We start from the raw sequence: 17,857 nt of genomic DNA, 5'->3' as shown, positions 1-17,857 counted from the left end.
CTTTGTCAAGCATGAAAACTTGTTTTCACACAAGACCTTCTGGGAGACTTGGTGAGAAGCTTGGTGGCAGCATTTAGGACCAAATGTATGCAGTTCAGGGATGTATTGCTAAGACAGGCTCAAAAGCCAACCACATTAGCCAGGGCAGGAGGAAATAAAGATGTGTCTACTTTTGATTGGCAGAGGGTTGGGAATGTTGCATACTGGGATAGGAAAGCAAAGAGAGGCCTACCGTGAAGGTGGTGACTGTCACCGAGAGCCTCCTCTGCTGCTCAGGAACAGAGGGCCATGCTGACTCTGGTTTCTCTTCAAAGCGCACAAGTCTTTCGCCTTTTACTAAAGACTTCCGTGGAGAGGAACATCCATGAGTTGAATATATTTTTGGAAGGCTTTGCTGTATTGCTGAGCCTTTTGAAATTGTGAAAAGTCAAAGAGCTGTCCAACTTCAGAAACCCTGTGTCCACAAAGGAGAGGTTGGGCGGAGGCGATAAGCAGCAGCCATTGTTATGCGTGCGTACGTACGAGGTACCACAACACGTGAGATTTGTGCCAAGAGCTCGGCACGGACATCCACCACTTGGGGGTTATCGCTTCTCGGCCTTTTGGCTAAGATCAAGTGTAGTATCTGTTCTTATCAGTTTAATATCTGATATGTCCTCTATAAGAGGACTACATATTAAGCCGATTTTTAGCACGAGGGGCTGAAATTTGGAGCTTGCTCCTTTCACTCCACGCATCGACCTAGCATTGCAGTGCCGCTGGGAACGGTGCACTCTGTTCTTACCTTGTAGAAAACCAAGCACTCAAACAATTGTCCTGTTTCAAAAGTCAATTCACAGCGGGTGAAGGAAATGAAGGTAATGGTCCGGCAGAGAGAGAGAGAGCCAGTGTGTAAGGGATACAACGTCATAAGCACAGTCTCCTTTTGCCTTGAGTCTTGATTGAAGAACAATCCAGAAACTCTGATCAGGGGTTCCCAATTCCTTACGGATTGATATGGCTGCAGTAGATGTCTACTACACGTCTGTGCCTGACCATGCACGGCTCTCAGTGGGATCCCAATGAGCTTGAACTGGATTCCAAATTGAGTTGGAAGCCTTTGTCAAGCATGAAAACTTGTTTTCACACAAGACCTTCTGGGAGACTTGGTGAGAAGCTTGGTGGCAGCATATAGGACCAAATGTATGCAGTTCAGGGATGTATTGCTAAGACAGGCTCAAAAGCCAACCACATTAGCCAGGGCAGGAGGAAATAAAGATGTGTCTACTTTTGATTGGCAGAGGGTTGGGAATGTTGCATACTGGGATCGGAAAGCAAAGAGAGGCCTACCGTGAAGGTGGTGACTGTCACCGAGAGGCTATAATGCCACTCCAACATCCACCACAAGCCAGTGGCATCAGTGAATGCGTGGCTTTGGGAGTACAAAACACGCCGTAAAAACTAGAGCTATACATTTTTGCCGGCATTTCTTGTAATTGAACATAATGATCAGGGGAGAGCGCGGACGCAGTCCCCCACTACCAGAAATTATGCAGTCGAGATTCCCACATTTGGGGAATTCGCAGGGGTCAGCACAACCGAAGTGCAATGGCTGGGCCTCGCCCTGGGTGAACCACCTTCTTGATCATGGTATCTCCCCTGCCAGGTAAGTATGAGTTGGGAGCACCGGAGACAGGGCCCTAGCTCTGAGACACAGTTGTTTGGCTCACGGTGCCTGCAATGCATATTCGCAGAGCCCAAAAGCCTTCGGTAACGCCTCGTCCTCCTTTGATACAGGATTTGTTGAAGTGAAGCAAACACTGCTGTGAAATGACTAGGCTGTGAAATGACATATAAATTAATTTATCACATTTCTTGGCTCCCGTCCTTTTATTCCCCTTGCCAAAACAGAGTCAAACTTCCTGAAAAGCCACCGGGTAACCTCTGGCCGTCTCTGAGAAATCACAGCAAAAGCCAGATGACACAATGCCTTTGTCTCTGAGACAACACCAACTGCTATGAATTCTGGAAAACAAGCATGCAGGCAGTACAAGTTTTTCTAGCATACGTGACTGATCAAAACAGCCCACTCGGGGGAGGAGAGAACACGTCTCAGCCTTTGTCAAGCATGAAAACTTGTTTTCACACAAGACCTTCTGGGAGACTTGGTGAGAAGCTTGGTGGCAGCATATAGGACCAAATGTATGCAGTTCAGGGATGTATTGCTAAGACAGGCTCAAAAGCCAACCACATTAGCCAGGGCAGGAGGAAATAAAGATGTGTCTACTTTTGATTGGCAGAGGGTTGGGAATGTTGCATACTGGGATAGGAAAGCAAAGAGAGGCCTACCGTGAAGGTGGTGACTGTCACCGAGAGGCTATAATGCCACTCCAACATCCACCACAAGCCAGTGGCATCAGTGAATGCGTGGCTTTGGGAGTACAAAACACGCCGTAAAAACTAGAGCTATACATTTTTGCCGGCATTTCTTGTAATTGAACATAATGATCAGGGGAGAGCGCGGACGCAGTCCCCCACTACCAGAAATTATGCAGTCGAGATTCCCACATTTGGGGAATTCGCAGGGGTCAGCACAACCGAAGTGCAATGGCTGGGCCTCGCCCTGGGTGAACCACCTTCTTGATCATGGTATCTCCCCTGCCAGGTAAGTATGAGTTGGGAGCACCGGAGACAGGGCCCTAGCTCTGAGACACAGTTGTTTGGCTCACGGTGCCTGCAATGCATATTCGCAGAGCCCAAAAGCCTTCGGTAACGCCTCGTCCTCCTTTGATACATTATTTGTTGAAGTGAAGCAAACACTGCTGTGAAATGACTAGGCTGTGAAATGACATATACATTAATTTATCACATTTCTTGGCTCCCGTCCTTTTATTCCCCTTGCCAAAACAGAGTAAAACTTCCTGAGAAGCCACCGTGTAACCTCTGGCCGTCTCTGAGAAATCACAGCAAAAGCCAGATGACACAATGCCTTTGTCTCTGAGACAACACCAACTGCTATGAATTCTGGAAAACAAGCATGCAGGCAGTACAAGTTTTTCTAGCATACGTGACTGATCAAAACAGCCAACTCGGGGGAGGAGAGAACACGTCTCAGCCTTTGTCAAGCATGAAAACTTGTTTTCACACAAGACCTTCTGGGAGACTTGGTGAGAAGCTTGGTGGCAGCATTTAGGACCAAATGTATGCAGTTCAGGGATGTATTGCTAAGACAGGCTCAAAAGCCAACCACATTAGCCAGGGCAGGAGGAAATAAAGATGTGTCTACTTTTGATTGGCAGAGGGTTGGGAATGTTGCATACTGGGATAGGAAAGCAAAGAGAGGCCTACCGTGAAGGTGGTGACTGTCACCGAGAGCCTCCTCTGCTGCTCAGGAACAGAGGGCCATGCTGACTCTGGTTTCTCTTCAAAGCGCACAAGTCTTTCGCCTTTTACTAAAGACTTCCGTGGAGAGGAACATCCATGAGTTGAATATATTTTTGGAAGGCTTTGCTGTATTGCTGAGCCTTTTGAAATTGTGAAAAGTCAAAGAGCTGTCCAACTTCAGAAACCCTGTGTCCACAAAGGAGAGGTTGGGCGGAGGCGATAAGCAGCAGCCATTGTTATGCGTGCGTACGTACGAGGTACCACAACACGTGAGATTTGTGCCAAGAGCTCGGCACGGACATCCACCACTTGGGGGTTATCGCTTCTCGGCCTTTTGGCTAAGATCAAGTGTAGTATCTGTTCTTATCAGTTTAATATCTGATATGTCCTCTATAAGAGGACTACATATTAAGCCGATTTTTAGCACGAGGGGCTGAAATTTGGAGCTTGCTCCTTTCACTCCACGCATCGACCTAGCATTGCAGTGCCGCTGGGAACGGTGCACTCTGTTCTTACCTTGTAGAAAACCAAGCACTCAAACAATTGTCCTGTTTCAAAAGTCAATTCACAGCGGGTGAAGGAAATGAAGGTAATGGTCCGGCAGAGAGAGAGAGAGCCAGTGTGTAAGGGATACAACGTCATAAGCACAGTCTCCTTTTGCCTTGAGTCTTGATTGAAGAACAATCCAGAAACTCTGATCAGGGGTTCCCAATTCCTTACGGATTGATATGGCTGCAGTAGATGTCTACTACACGTCTGTGCCTGACCATGCACGGCTCTCAGTGGGATCCCAATGAGCTTGAACTGGATTCCAAATTGAGTTGGAAGCCTTTGTCAAGCATGAAAACTTGTTTTCACACAAGACCTTCTGGGAGACTTGGTGAGAAGCTTGGTGGCAGCATATAGGACCAAATGTATGCAGTTCAGGGATGTATTGCTAAGACAGGCTCAAAAGCCAACCACATTAGCCAGGGCAGGAGGAAATAAAGATGTGTCTACTTTTGATTGGCAGAGGGTTGGGAATGTTGCATACTGGGATCGGAAAGCAAAGAGAGGCCTACCGTGAAGGTGGTGACTGTCACCGAGAGGCTATAATGCCACTCCAACATCCACCACAAGCCAGTGGCATCAGTGAATGCGTGGCTTTGGGAGTACAAAACACGCCGTAAAAGCTAGAGCTATACATTTTTGCCGGCATTTCTTGTAATTGAACATAATGATCAGGGGAGAGCGCGGACGCAGTCCCCCACTACCAGAAATTATGCAGTCGAGATTCCCACATTTGGGGAATTCGCAGGGGTCAGCACAACCGAAGTGCAATGGCTGGGCCTCGCCCTGGGTGAACCACCTTCTTGATCATGGTATCTCCCCTGCCAGGTAAGTATGAGTTGGGAGCACCGGAGACAGGGCCCTAGCTCTGAGACACAGTTGTTTGGCTCACGGTGCCTGCAATGCATATTCGCAGAGCCCAAAAGCCTTCGGTAACGCCTCGTCCTCCTTTGATACAGGATTTGTTGAAGTGAAGCAAACACTGCTGTGAAATGACTAGGCTGTGAAATGACATATAAATTAATTTATCACATTTCTTGGCTCCCGTCCTTTTATTCCCCTTGCCAAAACAGAGTCAAACTTCCTGAAAAGCCACCGGGTAACCTCTGGCCGTCTCTGAGAAATCACAGCAAAAGCCAGATGACACAATGCCTTTGTCTCTGAGACAACACCAACTGCTATGAATTCTGGAAAACAAGCATGCAGGCAGTACAAGTTTTTCTAGCATACGTGACTGATCAAAACAGCCCACTCGGGGGAGGAGAGAACACGTCTCAGCCTTTGTCAAGCATGAAAACTTGTTTTCACACAAGACCTTCTGGGAGACTTGGTGAGAAGCTTGGTGGCAGCATATAGGACCAAATGTATGCAGTTCAGGGATGTATTGCTAAGACAGGCTCAAAAGCCAACCACATTAGCCAGGGCAGGAGGAAATAAAGATGTGTCTACTTTTGATTGGCAGAGGGTTGGGAATGTTGCATACTGGGATAGGAAAGCAAAGAGAGGCCTACCGTGAAGGTGGTGACTGTCACCGAGAGGCTATAATGCCACTCCAACATCCACCACAAGCCAGTGGCATCAGTGAATGCGTGGCTTTGGGAGTACAAAACACGCCGTAAAAACTAGAGCTATACATTTTTGCCGGCATTTCTTGTAATTGAACATAATGATCAGGGGAGAGCGCGGACGCAGTCCCCCACTACCAGAAATTATGCAGTCGAGATTCCCACATTTGGGGAATTCGCAGGGGTCAGCACAACCGAAGTGCAATGGCTGGGCCTCGCCCTGGGTGAACCACCTTCTTGATCATGGTATCTCCCCTGCCAGGTAAGTATGAGTTGGGAGCACCGGAGACAGGGCCCTAGCTCTGAGACACAGTTGTTTGGCTCACGGTGCCTGCAATGCATATTCGCAGAGCCCAAAAGCCTTCGGTAACGCCTCGTCCTCCTTTGATACATTATTTGTTGAAGTGAAGCAAACACTGCTGTGAAATGACTAGGCTGTGAAATGACATATAAATTAATTTATCACATTTCTTGGCTCCCGTCCTTTTATTCCCCTTGCCAAAACAGAGTAAAACTTCCTGAGAAGCCACCGTGTAACCTCTGGCCGTCTCTGAGAAATCACAGCAAAAGCCAGATGACACAATGCCTTTGTCTCTGAGACAACACCAACTGCTATGAATTCTGGAAAACAAGCATGCAGGCAGTACAAGTTTTTCTAGCATACGTGACTGATCAAAACAGCCAACTCGGGGGAGGAGAGAACACGTCTCAGCCTTTGTCAAGCATGAAAACTTGTTTTCACACAAGACCTTCTGGGAGACTTGGTGAGAAGCTTGGTGGCAGCATTTAGGACCAAATGTATGCAGTTCAGGGATGTATTGCTAAGACAGGCTCAAAAGCCAACCACATTAGCCAGGGCAGGAGGAAATAAAGATGTGTCTACTTTTGATTGGCAGAGGGTTGGGAATGTTGCATACTGGGATAGGAAAGCAAAGAGAGGCCTACCGTGAAGGTGGTGACTGTCACCGAGAGGCTATAATGCCACTCCAACATCCACCACAAGCCAGTGGCATCAGTGAATGCGTGGCTTTGGGAGTACAAAACACGCCGTAAAAACTAGAGCTATACATTTTTGCCGGCATTTCTTGTAATTGAACATAATGATCAGGGGAGAGCGCGGACGCAGTCCCCCACTACCAGAAATTATGCAGTCGAGATTCCCACATTTGGGGAATTCGCAGGGGTCAGCACAACCGAAGTGCAATGGCTGGGCCTCGCCCTGGGTGAACCACCTTCTTGATCATGGTATCTCCCCTGCCAGGTAAGTATGAGTTGGGAGCACCGGAGACAGGGCCCTAGCTCTGAGACACAGTTGTTTGGCTCACGGTGCCTGCAATGCATATTCGCAGAGCCCAAAAGCCTTCGGTAACGCCTCGTCCTCCTTTGATACAGGATTTGTTGAAGTGAAGCAAACACTGCTGTGAAATGACTAGGCTGTGAAATGACATATAAATTAATTTATCACATTTCTTGGCTCCCGTCCTTTTATTCCCCTTGCCAAAACAGAGTAAAACTTCCTGAAAAGCCACCGGGTAACCTCTGGCCGTCTCTGAGAAATCACAGCAAAAGCCAGATGACACAATGCCTTTGTCTCTGAGACAACACCAACTGCTATGAATTCTGGAAAACAAGCATGCAGGCAGTACAAGTTTTTCTAGCACACGTGACTGATCAAAACAGCCAACTCGGGGGAGGAGAGAACACGTCTCAGCCTTTGTCAAGCATGAAAACTTGTTTTCACACAAGACCTTCTGGGAGACTTGGTGAGAAGCTTGGTGGCAGCATTTAGGACCAAATGTATGCAGTTCAGGGATGTATTGCTAAGACAGGCTCAAAAGCCAACCACATTAGCCAGGGCAGGAGGAAATAAAGATGTGTCTACTTTTGATTGGCAGAGGGTTGGGAATGTTGCATACTGGGATAGGAAAGCAAAGAGAGGCCTACCGTGAAGGTGGTGACTGTCACCGAGAGCCTCCTCTGCTGCTCAGGAACAGAGGGCCATGCTGACTCTGGTTTCTCTTCAAAGCGCACAAGTCTTTCGCCTTTTACTAAAGACTTCCGTGGAGAGGAACATCCATGAGTTGAATATATTTTTGGAAGGCTTTGCTGTATTGCTGAGCCTTTTGAAATTGTGAAAAGTCAAAGAGCTGTCCAACTTCAGAAACCCTGTGTCCACAAAGGAGAGGTTGGGCGGAGGCGATAAGCAGCAGCCATTGTTATGCGTGCGTACGTACGAGGTACCACAACACGTGAGATTTGTGCCAAGAGCTCGGCACGGACATCCACCACTTGGGGGTTATCGCTTCTCGGCCTTTTGGCTAAGATCAAGTGTAGTATCTGTTCTTATCAGTTTAATATCTGATATGTCCTCTATAAGAGGACTACATATTAAGCCGATTTTTAGCACGAGGGGCTGAAATTTGGAGCTTGCTCCTTTCACTCCACGCATCGACCTAGCATTGCAGTGCCGCTGGGAACGGTGCACTCTGTTCTTACCTTGTAGAAAACCAAGCACTCAAACAATTGTCCTGTTTCAAAAGTCAATTCACAGCGGGTGAAGGAAATGAAGGTAATGGTCCGGCAGAGAGAGAGAGAGCCAGTGTGTAAGGGATACAACGTCATAAGCACAGTCTCCTTTTGCCTTGAGTCTTGATTGAAGAACAATCCAGAAACTCTGATCAGGGGTTCCCAATTCCTTACGGATTGATATGGCTGCAGTAGATGTCTACTACACGTCTGTGCCTGACCATGCACGGCTCTCAGTGGGATCCCAATGAGCTTGAACTGGATTCCAAATTGAGTTGGAAGCCTTTGTCAAGCATGAAAACTTGTTTTCACACAAGACCTTCTGGGAGACTTGGTGAGAAGCTTGGTGGCAGCATATAGGACCAAATGTATGCAGTTCAGGGATGTATTGCTAAGACAGGCTCAAAAGCCAACCACATTAGCCAGGGCAGGAGGAAATAAAGATGTGTCTACTTTTGATTGGCAGAGGGTTGGGAATGTTGCATACTGGGATCGGAAAGCAAAGAGAGGCCTACCGTGAAGGTGGTGACTGTCACCGAGAGGCTATAATGCCACTCCAACATCCACCACAAGCCAGTGGCATCAGTGAATGCGTGGCTTTGGGAGTACAAAACACGCCGTAAAAGCTAGAGCTATACATTTTTGCCGGCATTTCTTGTAATTGAACATAATGATCAGGGGAGAGCGCGGACGCAGTCCCCCACTACCAGAAATTATGCAGTCGAGATTCCCACATTTGGGGAATTCGCAGGGGTCAGCACAACCGAAGTGCAATGGCTGGGCCTCGCCCTGGGTGAACCACCTTCTTGATCATGGTATCTCCCCTGCCAGGTAAGTATGAGTTGGGAGCACCGGAGACAGGGCCCTAGCTCTGAGACACAGTTGTTTGGCTCACGGTGCCTGCAATGCATATTCGCAGAGCCCAAAAGCCTTCGGTAACGCCTCGTCCTCCTTTGATACAGGATTTGTTGAAGTGAAGCAAACACTGCTGTGAAATGACTAGGCTGTGAAATGACATATAAATTAATTTATCACATTTCTTGGCTCCCGTCCTTTTATTCCCCTTGCCAAAACAGAGTCAAACTTCCTGAAAAGCCACCGGGTAACCTCTGGCCGTCTCTGAGAAATCACAGCAAAAGCCAGATGACACAATGCCTTTGTCTCTGAGACAACACCAACTGCTATGAATTCTGGAAAACAAGCATGCAGGCAGTACAAGTTTTTCTAGCATACGTGACTGATCAAAACAGCCCACTCGGGGGAGGAGAGAACACGTCTCAGCCTTTGTCAAGCATGAAAACTTGTTTTCACACAAGACCTTCTGGGAGACTTGGTGAGAAGCTTGGTGGCAGCATATAGGACCAAATGTATGCAGTTCAGGGATGTATTGCTAAGACAGGCTCAAAAGCCAACCACATTAGCCAGGGCAGGAGGAAATAAAGATGTGTCTACTTTTGATTGGCAGAGGGTTGGGAATGTTGCATACTGGGATAGGAAAGCAAAGAGAGGCCTACCGTGAAGGTGGTGACTGTCACCGAGAGGCTATAATGCCACTCCAACATCCACCACAAGCCAGTGGCATCAGTGAATGCGTGGCTTTGGGAGTACAAAACACGCCGTAAAAACTAGAGCTATACATTTTTGCCGGCATTTCTTGTAATTGAACATAATGATCAGGGGAGAGCGCGGACGCAGTCCCCCACTACCAGAAATTATGCAGTCGAGATTCCCACATTTGGGGAATTCGCAGGGGTCAGCACAACCGAAGTGCAATGGCTGGGCCTCGCCCTGGGTGAACCACCTTCTTGATCATGGTATCTCCCCTGCCAGGTAAGTATGAGTTGGGAGCACCGGAGACAGGGCCCTAGCTCTGAGACACAGTTGTTTGGCTCACGGTGCCTGCAATGCATATTCGCAGAGCCCAAAAGCCTTCGGTAACGCCTCGTCCTCCTTTGATACATTATTTGTTGAAGTGAAGCAAACACTGCTGTGAAATGACTAGGCTGTGAAATGACATATAAATTAATTTATCACATTTCTTGGCTCCCGTCCTTTTATTCCCCTTGCCAAAACAGAGTAAAACTTCCTGAGAAGCCACCGTGTAACCTCTGGCCGTCTCTGAGAAATCACAGCAAAAGCCAGATGACACAATGCCTTTGTCTCTGAGACAACACCAACTGCTATGAATTCTGGAAAACAAGCATGCAGGCAGTACAAGTTTTTCTAGCATACGTGACTGATCAAAACAGCCAACTCGGGGGAGGAGAGAACACGTCTCAGCCTTTGTCAAGCATGAAAACTTGTTTTCACACAAGACCTTCTGGGAGACTTGGTGAGAAGCTTGGTGGCAGCATTTAGGACCAAATGTATGCAGTTCAGGGATGTATTGCTAAGACAGGCTCAAAAGCCAACCACATTAGCCAGGGCAGGAGGAAATAAAGATGTGTCTACTTTTGATTGGCAGAGGGTTGGGAATGTTGCATACTGGGATAGGAAAGCAAAGAGAGGCCTACCGTGAAGGTGGTGACTGTCACCGAGAGGCTATAATGCCACTCCAACATCCACCACAAGCCAGTGGCATCAGTGAATGCGTGGCTTTGGGAGTACAAAACACGCCGTAAAAACTAGAGCTATACATTTTTGCCGGCATTTCTTGTAATTGAACATAATGATCAGGGGAGAGCGCGGACGCAGTCCCCCACTACCAGAAATTATGCAGTCGAGATTCCCACATTTGGGGAATTCGCAGGGGTCAGCACAACCGAAGTGCAATGGCTGGGCCTCGCCCTGGGTGAACCACCTTCTTGATCATGGTATCTCCCCTGCCAGGTAAGTATGAGTTGGGAGCACCGGAGACAGGGCCCTAGCTCTGAGACACAGTTGTTTGGCTCACGGTGCCTGCAATGCATATTCGCAGAGCCCAAAAGCCTTCGGTAACGCCTCGTCCTCCTTTGATACAGGATTTGTTGAAGTGAAGCAAACACTGCTGTGAAATGACTAGGCTGTGAAATGACATATACATTAATTTATCACATTTCTTGGCTCCCGTCCTTTTATTCCCCTTGCCAAAACAGAGTAAAACTTCCTGAGAAGCCACCGGGTAACCTCTGGCCGTCTCTGAGAAATCACAGCAAAAGCCAGATGACACAATGCCTTTGTCTCTGAGACAACACCAACTGCTATGAATTCTGGAAAACAAGCATGCAGGCAGTACAAGTTTTTCTAGCATACGTGACTGATCAAAACAGCCAACTCGGGGGAGGAGAGAACACGTCTCAGCCTTTGTCAAGCATGAAAACTTGTTTTCACACAAGACCTTCTGGGAGACTTGGTGAGAAGCTTGGTGGCAGCATTTAGGACCAAATGTATGCAGTTCAGGGATGTATTGCTAAGACAGGCTCAAAAGCCAACCACATTAGCCAGGGCAGGAGGAAATAAAGATGTGTCTACTTTTGATTGGCAGAGGGTTGGGAATGTTGCATACTGGGATCGGAAAGCAAAGAGAGGCCTACCGTGAAGGTGGTGACTGTCACCGAGAGGCTATAATGCCACTCCAACATCCACCACAAGCCAGTGGCATCAGTGAATGCGTGGCTTTGGGAGTACAAAACACGCCGTAAAAACTAGAGCTATACATTTTTGCCGGCATTTCTTGTAATTGAACATAATGATCAGGGGAGAGCGCGGACGCAGTCCCCCACTACCAGAAATTATGCAGTCGAGATTCCCACATTTGGGGAATTCGCAGGGGTCAGCACAACCGAAGTGCAATGGCTGGGCCTCGCCCTGGGTGAACCACCTTCTTGATCATGGTATCTCCCCTGCCAGGTAAGTATGAGTTGGGAGCACCGGAGACAGGGCCCTAGCTCTGAGACACAGTTGTTTGGCTCACGGTGCCTGCAATGCATATTCGCAGAGCCCAAAAGCCTTCGGTAACGCCTCGTCCTCCTTTGATACAGGATTTGTTGAAGTGAAGCAAACACTGCTGTGAAATGACTAGGCTGTGAAATGACATATAAATTAATTTATCACATTTCTTGGCTCCCGTCCTTTTATTCCCCTTGCCAAAACAGAGTCAAACTTCCTGAAAAGCCACCGGGTAACCTCTGGCCGTCTCTGAGAAATCACAGCAAAAGCCAGATGACACAATGCCTTTGTCTCTGAGACAACACCAACTGCTATGAATTCTGGAAAACAAGCATGCAGGCAGTACAAGTTTTTCTAGCATACGTGACTGATCAAAACAGCCCACTCGGGGGAGGAGAGAACACGTCTCAGCCTTTGTCAAGCATGAAAACTTGTTTTCACACAAGACCTTCTGGGAGACTTGGTGAGAAGCTTGGTGGCAGCATATAGGACCAAATGTATGCAGTTCAGGGATGTATTGCTAAGACAGGCTCAAAAGCCAACCACATTAGCCAGGGCAGGAGGAAATAAAGATGTGTCTACTTTTGATTGGCAGAGGGTTGGGAATGTTGCATACTGGGATAGGAAAGCAAAGAGAGGCCTACCGTGAAGGTGGTGACTGTCACCGAGAGCCTCCTCTGCTGCTCAGGAACAGAGGGCCATGCTGACTCTGGTTTCTCTTCAAAGCGCACAAGTCTTTCGCCTTTTACTAAAGACTTCCGTGGAGAGGAACATCCATGAGTTGAATATATTTTTGGAAGGCTTTGCTGTATTGCTGAGCCTTTTGAAATTGTGAAAAGTCAAAGAGCTGTCCAACTTCAGAAACCCTGTGTCCACAAAGGAGAGGTTGGGCGGAGGCGATAAGCAGCAGCCATTGTTATGCGTGCGTACGTACGAGGTACCACAACACGTGAGATTTGTGCCAAGAGCTCGGCACGGACATCCACCACTTGGGGGTTATCGCTTCTCGGCCTTTTGGCTAAGATCAAGTGTAGTATCTGTTCTTATCAGTTTAATATCTGATATGTCCTCTATAAGAGGACTACATATTAAGCCGATTTTTAGCACGAGGGGCTGAAATTTGGAGCTTGCTCCTTTCACTCCACGCATCGACCTAGCATTGCAGTGCCGCTGGGAACGGTGCACTCTGTTCTTACCTTGTAGAAAACCAAGCACTCAAACAATTGTCCTGTTTCAAAAGTCAATTCACAGCGGGTGAAGGAAATGAAGGTAATGGTCCGGCAGAGAGAGAGAGAGCCAGTGTGTAAGGGATACAACGTCATAAGCACAGTCTCCTTTTGCCTTGAGTCTTGATTGAAGAACAATCCAGAAACTCTGATCAGGGGTTCCCAATTCCTTACGGATTGATATGGCTGCAGTAGATGTCTACTACACGTCTGTGCCTGACCATGCACGGCTCTCAGTGGGATCCCAATGAGCTTGAACTGGATTCCAAATTGAGTTGGAAGCCTTTGTCAAGCATGAAAACTTGTTTTCACACAAGACCTTCTGGGAGACTTGGTGAGAAGCTTGGTGGCAGCATATAGGACCAAATGTATGCAGTTCAGGGATGTATTGCTAAGACAGGCTCAAAAGCCAACCACATTAGCCAGGGCAGGAGGAAATAAAGATGTGTCTACTTTTGATTGGCAGAGGGTTGGGAATGTTGCATACTGGGATCGGAAAGCAAAGAGAGGCCTACCGTGAAGGTGGTGACTGTCACCGAGAGGCTATAATGCCACTCCAACATCCACCACAAGCCAGTGGCATCAGTGAATGCGTGGCTTTGGGAGTACAAAACACGCCGTAAAAGCTAGAGCTATACATTTTTGCCAGCATTTCTTGTAATTGAACATAATGATCAGGGGAGAGCGCGGACGCAGTCCCCCACTACCAGAAATTATGCAGTCGAGATTCCCACATTTGGGGAATTCGCAGGGGTCAGCACAACCGAAGTGCAATGGCTGGGCCTCGCCCTGGGTGAACCACCTTCTTGATCATGGTATCTCCCCTGCCAGGTAAGTATGAGTTGGGAGCACCGGAGACAGGGCCCTAGCTCTGAGACACAGTTGTTTGGCTCACGGTGCCTGCAATGCATATTCGCAGAGCCCAAAAGCCTTCGGTAACGCCTCGTCCTCCTTTGATACAGGATTTGTTGAAGTGAAGCAAACACTGCTGTGAAATGACTAGGCTGTGAAATGACATATACATTAATTTATCACATTTCTTGGCTCCCGTCCTTTTATTCCCCTTGCCAAAACAGAGTAAAACTTCCTGAGAAGCCACCGGGTAACCTCTGGCCGTCTCTGAGAAATCACAGCAAAAGCCAGATGACACAATGCCTTTGTCTCTGAGACAACACCAACTGCTATGAATTCTGGAAAACAAGCATGCAGGCAGTACAAGTTTTTCTAGCATACGTGACTGATCAAAACAGCCAACTCGGGGGAGGAGAGAACACGTCTCAGCCTTTGTCAAGCATGAAAACTTGTTTTCACACAAGACCTTCTGGGAGACTTGGTGAGAAGCTTGGTGGCAGCATTTAGGACCAAATGTATGCAGTTCAGGGATGTATTGCTAAGACAGGCTCAAAAGCCAACCACATTAGCCAGGGCAGGAGGAAATAAAGATGTGTCTACTTTTGATTGGCAGAGGGTTGGGAATGTTGCATACTGGGATAGGAAAGCAAAGAGAGGCCTACCGTGAAGGTGGTGACTGTCACCGAGAGCCTCCTCTGCTGCTCAGGAACAGAGGGCCATGCTGACTCTGGTTTCTCTTCAAAGCGCACAAGTCTTTCGCCTTTTACTAAAGACTTCCGTGGAGAGGAACATCCATGAGTTGAATATATTTTTGGAAGGCTTTGCTGTATTGCTGAGCCTTTTGAAATTGTGAAAAGTCAAAGAGCTGTCCAACTTCAGAAACCCTGTGTCCACAAAGGAGAGGTTGGGCGGAGGCGATAAGCAGCAGCCATTGTTATGCGTGCGTACGTACGAGGTACCACAACACGTGAGATTTGTGCCAAGAGCTCGGCACGGACATCCACCACTTGGGGGTTATCGCTTCTCGGCCTTTTGGCTAAGATCAAGTGTAGTATCTGTTCTTATCAGTTTAATATCTGATATGTCCTCTATAAGAGGACTACATATTAAGCCGATTTTTAGCACGAGGGGCTGAAATTTGGAGCTTGCTCCTTTCACTCCACGCATCGACCTAGCATTGCAGTGCCGCTGGGAACGGTGCACTCTGTTCTTACCTTGTAGAAAACCAAGCACTCAAACAATTGTCCTGTTTCAAAAGTCAATTCACAGCGGGTGAAGGAAATGAAGGTAATGGTCCGGCAGAGAGAGAGAGCCAGTGTGTAAGGGATACAACGTCATAAGCACAGTCTCCTTTTGCCTTGAGTCTTGATTGAAGAACAATCCAGAAACTCTGATCAGGGGTTCCCAATTCCTTACGGATTGATATGGCTGCAGTAGATGTCTACTACACGTCTGTGCCTGACCATGCACGGCTCTCAGTGGGATCCCAATGAGCTTGAACTGGATTCCAAATTGAGTTGGAAGCCTTTGTCAAGCATGAAAACTTGTTTTCACACAAGACCTTCTGGGAGACTTGGTGAGAAGCTTGGTGGCAGCATATAGGACCAAATGTATGCAGTTCAGGGATGTATTGCTAAGACAGGCTCAAAAGCCAACCACATTAGCCAGGGCAGGAGGAAATAAAGATGTGTCTACTTTTGATTGGCAGAGGGTTGGGAATGTTGCATACTGGGATCGGAAAGCAAAGAGAGGCCTACCGTGAAGGTGGTGACTGTCACCGAGAGGCTATAATGCCACTCCAACATCCACCACAAGCCAGTGGCATCAGTGAATGCGTGGCTTTGGGAGTACAACTCACGCCGTAAAAGCTAGAGCTATACATTTTTGCCGGCATTTCTTGTAATTGAACATAATGATCAGGGGAGAGCGCGGACGCAGTCCCCCACTACCAGAAATTATGCAGTCGAGATTCCCACATTTGGGGAATTCGCAGGGGTCAGCACAACCGAAGTGCAATGGCTGGGCCTCGCCCTGGGTGAACCACCTTCTTGATCATGGTATCTCCCCTGCCAGGTAAGTATGAGTTGGGAGCACCGGAGACAGGGCCCTAGCTCTGAGACACAGTTGTTTGGCTCACGGTGCCTGCAATGCATATTCGCAGAGCCCAAAAGCCTTCGGTAACGCCTCGTCCTCCTTTGATACAGGATTTGTTGAAGTGAAGCAAACACTGCTGTGAAATGACTAGGCTGTGAAATGACATATAAATTAATTTATCACATTTCTTGGCTCCCGTCCTTTTATTCCCCTTGCCAAAACAGAGTCAAACTTCCTGAAAAGCCACCGGGTAACCTCTGGCCGTCTCTGAGAAATCACAGCAAAAGCCAGATGACACAATGCCTTTGTCTCTGAGACAACACCAACTGCTATGAATTCTGGAAAACAAGCATGCAGGCAGTACAAGTTTTTCTAGCATACGTGACTGATCAAAACAGCCCACTCGGGGGAGGAGAGAACACGTCTCAGCCTTTGTCAAGCATGAAAACTTGTTTTCACACAAGACCTTCTGGGAGACTTGGTGAGAAGCTTGGTGGCAGCATATAGGACCAAATGTATGCAGTTCAGGGATGTATTGCTAAGACAGGCTCAAAAGCCAACCACATTAGCCAGGGCAGGAGGAAATAAAGATGTGTCTACTTTTGATTGGCAGAGGGTTGGGAATGTTGCATACTGGGATAGGAAAGCAAAGAGAGGCCTACCGTGAAGGTGGTGACTGTCACCGAGAGGCTATAATGCCACTCCAACATCCACCACAAGCCAGTGGCATCAGTGAATGCGTGGCTTTGGGAGTACAAAACACGCCGTAAAAACTAGAGCTATACATTTTTGCCGGCATTTCTTGTAATTGAACATAATGATCAGGGGAGAGCGCGGACGCAGTCCCCCACTACCAGAAATTATGCAGTCGAGATTCCCACATTTGGGGAATTCGCAGGGGTCAGCACAACCGAAGTGCAATGGCTGGGCCTCGCCCTGGGTGAACCACCTTCTTGATCATGGTATCTCCCCTGCCAGGTAAGTATGAGTTGGGAGCACCGGAGACAGGGCCCTAGCTCTGAGACACAGTTGTTTGGCTCACGGTGCCTGCAATGCATATTCGCAGAGCCCAAAAGCCTTCGGTAACGCCTCGTCCTCCTTTGATACATTATTTGTTGAAGTGAAGCAAACACTGCTGTGAAATGACTAGGCTGTGAAATGACATATAAATTAATTTATCACATTTCTTGGCTCCCGTCCTTTTATTCCCCTTGCCAAAACAGAGTAAAACTTCCTGAGAAGCCACCGTGTAACCTCTGGCCGTCTCTGAGAAATCACAGCAAAAGCCAGATGACACAATGCCTTTGTCTCTGAGACAACACCAACTGCTATGAATTCTGGAAAACAAGCATGCAGGCAGTACAAGTTTTTCTAGCATACGTGACTGATCAAAACAGCCAACTCGGGGGAGGAGAGAACACGTCTCAGCCTTTGTCAAGCATGAAAACTTGTTTTCACACAAGACCTTCTGGGAGACTTGGTGAGAAGCTTGGTGGCAGCATTTAGGACCAAATGTATGCAGTTCAGGGATGTATTGCTAAGACAGGCTCAAAAGCCAACCACATTAGCCAGGGCAGGAGGAAATAAAGATGTGTCTACTTTTGATTGGCAGAGGGTTGGGAATGTTGCATACTGGGATAGGAAAGCAAAGAGAGGCCTACCGTGAAGGTGGTGACTGTCACCGAGAGGCTATAATGCCACTCCAACATCCACCACAAGCCAGTGGCATCAGTGAATGCGTGGCTTTGGGAGTACAAAACACGCCGTAAAAACTAGAGCTATACATTTTTGCCGGCATTTCTTGTAATTGAACAT

General features: G+C 47.8%; 22 non-coding genes across 22 annotated transcripts; 10 read left to right on the top strand and 12 right to left on the bottom strand.

Moving 5' to 3' along the window:
* The first annotated feature begins 292 nt into the window (after positions 1–292).
* Positions 293–410, top strand: LOC138412661 (U5 spliceosomal RNA). The gene has a single exon (XR_011244996.1). It is a non-coding gene; the product is annotated as a U5 spliceosomal RNA (small nuclear RNA).
* Positions 411–586: 176 nt separating this feature from the next.
* On the top strand, positions 587–778 carry LOC138413311 (U2 spliceosomal RNA). The gene has a single exon (XR_011245650.1). It is a non-coding gene; the product is annotated as a U2 spliceosomal RNA (small nuclear RNA).
* A 711-nt stretch (positions 779–1,489) lies between these two features.
* LOC138413093 (U1 spliceosomal RNA) lies at positions 1,490–1,653 on the bottom strand. The gene has a single exon (XR_011245429.1). It is a non-coding gene; the product is annotated as a U1 spliceosomal RNA (small nuclear RNA).
* An 835-nt stretch (positions 1,654–2,488) lies between these two features.
* On the bottom strand, positions 2,489–2,652 carry LOC138413092 (U1 spliceosomal RNA). Its single transcript, XR_011245428.1, has one exon. It is a non-coding gene; the product is annotated as a U1 spliceosomal RNA (small nuclear RNA).
* Positions 2,653–3,387: 735 nt separating this feature from the next.
* On the top strand, positions 3,388–3,505 carry LOC138412660 (U5 spliceosomal RNA). Its single transcript, XR_011244995.1, has one exon. It is a non-coding gene; the product is annotated as a U5 spliceosomal RNA (small nuclear RNA).
* A 176-nt stretch (positions 3,506–3,681) lies between these two features.
* On the top strand, positions 3,682–3,873 carry LOC138413310 (U2 spliceosomal RNA). The gene has a single exon (XR_011245649.1). It is a non-coding gene; the product is annotated as a U2 spliceosomal RNA (small nuclear RNA).
* A 711-nt stretch (positions 3,874–4,584) lies between these two features.
* LOC138413091 (U1 spliceosomal RNA) lies at positions 4,585–4,748 on the bottom strand. The gene has a single exon (XR_011245427.1). It is a non-coding gene; the product is annotated as a U1 spliceosomal RNA (small nuclear RNA).
* Positions 4,749–5,583: 835 nt separating this feature from the next.
* On the bottom strand, positions 5,584–5,747 carry LOC138413090 (U1 spliceosomal RNA). The gene has a single exon (XR_011245426.1). It is a non-coding gene; the product is annotated as a U1 spliceosomal RNA (small nuclear RNA).
* Positions 5,748–6,582: 835 nt separating this feature from the next.
* LOC138413089 (U1 spliceosomal RNA) lies at positions 6,583–6,746 on the bottom strand. Its single transcript, XR_011245425.1, has one exon. It is a non-coding gene; the product is annotated as a U1 spliceosomal RNA (small nuclear RNA).
* A 735-nt stretch (positions 6,747–7,481) lies between these two features.
* LOC138412659 (U5 spliceosomal RNA) lies at positions 7,482–7,599 on the top strand. Its single transcript, XR_011244994.1, has one exon. It is a non-coding gene; the product is annotated as a U5 spliceosomal RNA (small nuclear RNA).
* A 176-nt stretch (positions 7,600–7,775) lies between these two features.
* LOC138413309 (U2 spliceosomal RNA) lies at positions 7,776–7,967 on the top strand. Its single transcript, XR_011245648.1, has one exon. It is a non-coding gene; the product is annotated as a U2 spliceosomal RNA (small nuclear RNA).
* Positions 7,968–8,678: 711 nt separating this feature from the next.
* On the bottom strand, positions 8,679–8,842 carry LOC138413088 (U1 spliceosomal RNA). Its single transcript, XR_011245424.1, has one exon. It is a non-coding gene; the product is annotated as a U1 spliceosomal RNA (small nuclear RNA).
* An 835-nt stretch (positions 8,843–9,677) lies between these two features.
* On the bottom strand, positions 9,678–9,841 carry LOC138413087 (U1 spliceosomal RNA). The gene has a single exon (XR_011245423.1). It is a non-coding gene; the product is annotated as a U1 spliceosomal RNA (small nuclear RNA).
* Positions 9,842–10,676: 835 nt separating this feature from the next.
* Positions 10,677–10,840, bottom strand: LOC138413086 (U1 spliceosomal RNA). The gene has a single exon (XR_011245422.1). It is a non-coding gene; the product is annotated as a U1 spliceosomal RNA (small nuclear RNA).
* An 835-nt stretch (positions 10,841–11,675) lies between these two features.
* LOC138413085 (U1 spliceosomal RNA) lies at positions 11,676–11,839 on the bottom strand. Its single transcript, XR_011245421.1, has one exon. It is a non-coding gene; the product is annotated as a U1 spliceosomal RNA (small nuclear RNA).
* Positions 11,840–12,574: 735 nt separating this feature from the next.
* On the top strand, positions 12,575–12,692 carry LOC138412658 (U5 spliceosomal RNA). Its single transcript, XR_011244993.1, has one exon. It is a non-coding gene; the product is annotated as a U5 spliceosomal RNA (small nuclear RNA).
* A 176-nt stretch (positions 12,693–12,868) lies between these two features.
* Positions 12,869–13,060, top strand: LOC138413308 (U2 spliceosomal RNA). Its single transcript, XR_011245647.1, has one exon. It is a non-coding gene; the product is annotated as a U2 spliceosomal RNA (small nuclear RNA).
* Positions 13,061–13,771: 711 nt separating this feature from the next.
* Positions 13,772–13,935, bottom strand: LOC138413084 (U1 spliceosomal RNA). Its single transcript, XR_011245420.1, has one exon. It is a non-coding gene; the product is annotated as a U1 spliceosomal RNA (small nuclear RNA).
* Positions 13,936–14,670: 735 nt separating this feature from the next.
* LOC138412657 (U5 spliceosomal RNA) lies at positions 14,671–14,788 on the top strand. The gene has a single exon (XR_011244992.1). It is a non-coding gene; the product is annotated as a U5 spliceosomal RNA (small nuclear RNA).
* Positions 14,789–14,964: 176 nt separating this feature from the next.
* On the top strand, positions 14,965–15,156 carry LOC138413307 (U2 spliceosomal RNA). The gene has a single exon (XR_011245646.1). It is a non-coding gene; the product is annotated as a U2 spliceosomal RNA (small nuclear RNA).
* Positions 15,157–15,865: 709 nt separating this feature from the next.
* On the bottom strand, positions 15,866–16,029 carry LOC138413082 (U1 spliceosomal RNA). Its single transcript, XR_011245418.1, has one exon. It is a non-coding gene; the product is annotated as a U1 spliceosomal RNA (small nuclear RNA).
* An 835-nt stretch (positions 16,030–16,864) lies between these two features.
* Positions 16,865–17,028, bottom strand: LOC138413081 (U1 spliceosomal RNA). Its single transcript, XR_011245417.1, has one exon. It is a non-coding gene; the product is annotated as a U1 spliceosomal RNA (small nuclear RNA).
* Between the last annotated feature and the right edge of the window lie 829 nt (positions 17,029–17,857).

The sequence above is a fragment of the Paralichthys olivaceus genome, chromosome 12, assembly GCF_024713975.1.
Source record: "Paralichthys olivaceus isolate ysfri-2021 chromosome 12, ASM2471397v2, whole genome shotgun sequence".
NCBI lineage: Eukaryota > Metazoa > Chordata > Actinopteri > Pleuronectiformes > Paralichthyidae > Paralichthys > Paralichthys olivaceus.
The sequence above is the reverse complement of the archived record's forward strand: the minus strand, read 5'-3'. Positions and strand labels throughout refer to the sequence as shown.